Source organism: Arvicola amphibius, chromosome 6 (assembly GCF_903992535.2).
Source record: "Arvicola amphibius chromosome 6, mArvAmp1.2, whole genome shotgun sequence".
In the NCBI taxonomy this organism is placed as follows: Eukaryota; Metazoa; Chordata; class Mammalia; order Rodentia; family Cricetidae; genus Arvicola; species Arvicola amphibius.
In genome coordinates this window covers 109,460,162-109,461,756 of record NC_052052.2, presented here as the reverse complement: position 1 = coordinate 109,461,756, position 1,595 = coordinate 109,460,162, and the positions used below count along the sequence as shown (strand labels likewise).

At 36.4% G+C, this 1,595-nt stretch overlaps 1 non-coding gene across 1 annotated transcript; it reads left to right on the top strand.

Annotated features, from left to right (window-relative positions):
* Positions 1-327: 327 nt before the first annotated feature.
* On the top strand, positions 328-434 carry LOC119818084. Its single transcript, XR_005286003.1, has one exon. It is a non-coding gene; the product is annotated as a U6 spliceosomal RNA (small nuclear RNA).
* Positions 435-1,595: the final 1,161 nt, after the last annotated feature.

Below are 1,595 nucleotides of genomic sequence, written 5' to 3'. Positions count from 1 at the left end.
ATACCACAAACTTATTCTTAATGAGTCAAACCAGACCCTAAAAGACAAATACAGTATATATTCACTTAAATTTGTTTGCTAGCTGTTAAGTCTTTGATAAGCAGACTACCATCCATATACCCACTGTAGTTAGGCATAAAGAAAGAGACTGGAGGAAGGATTGGATCATCTTTGGAAGGAGTAAATAGTTATGGATGAATAGGCGGTGTGGCTGAATTGGATAGATTGAATGCAGAGAGGGAAAGAAAAGGGGTTGAGGGAGGAGATACACAGAAGTACAGCTAGGTCTAAGTTCCATTTGTTCGTTTATATGAAAATATAATACAAGTGCTAATTTCAGCAGCACGTGTACTAACATTGGAAGAATATAGGGTAGATTGACATGGCCCCTGTGCAAGGATGGCACACAAATTCATGAAGCTTTCCATAAAAAAGAGAAGAAAACATAATACAATAGAAGCTACCATATATATATATATATATACATATACATATACATATATATGTATATATATATGCAAATAATTGAAATTGCTAAATAATGGAAGAGAAGATACAGAATCCCAACTGGACTTCTGTTATCATCAAATGAAGCTCTCTTTTCCTAGAATAGGTTTCATCTAATCAAATTTTTGGCTAAAGAGCCCATGTGAAACAAGACAATCCAGGTCTATTGATAAACCTTTTGGTTGCTCTCCACAATCTGATAGTAAGACTTATTGATAAGGACAATCATTTGGTAACTCATTGAACATGGAAAAGTCAAGTTGGTGCCTATCCAGAGCCTTTATCCCTACTGAGTAAGGATATGGTAGTAGAAGGTACACTGCAGGTTGCCAGAGTGGAAATGTTAACACAAACCTAGCTCTAAACACTTCAACTTACAATGTTGATCTAAATGCAAGATGTATTAGTGTAATGATGACACAGAATTTCTAGAAGTAACCAACCATTATCTCATGGATTTAAGGCCCAGTCCATAAAATGGAACCCATCTATGATACTGTTCATGTGACCAAGAACCTGAGAATAAACAGGTCAGTAACCTACTTAATGTGATGTCTCCATCAATAGCATCCCCTTAAAGCTCAGGGAAACCTGTAGATGATGATGCAGAAAGATTGTAAGAGACAGAGAAAACGGAAAACACTAAAGAAATAAGGGCTTCTTAACACATCAGGACTGAAGCCCATATGAACTTAGATCAGGGCAGCATACATAGAACTTGCACAAGTCTAGGCCTTCTGTGGTCCCAGCTCTGAGCATGAGAGTGGGCATAAGGTCATATTCCTAACCCAAAAGCTATCTCCATTTCTCACAATTGAAAACTTGGACACAAAATCCACACTTAAGGCTAGTCCTCATACCTAGAAGTGTAAGGCATAAGAAAAATGAACTCAATGGTATTTTGGAGCTATATTATCTCATAATGCTTCATCTGTGCATTTCATGTCCTTTTATTTCTATATCCTTTTGTTTATATATGGTGACTTATTTTGTGTTTTTATGGGATTTCTGCATGTACTAATGTGTTTGTGTATGTGTGTCTATGTTTCGTATATTTGTCTGCTTTTCTTTGGCTCTTCATTTTCCTG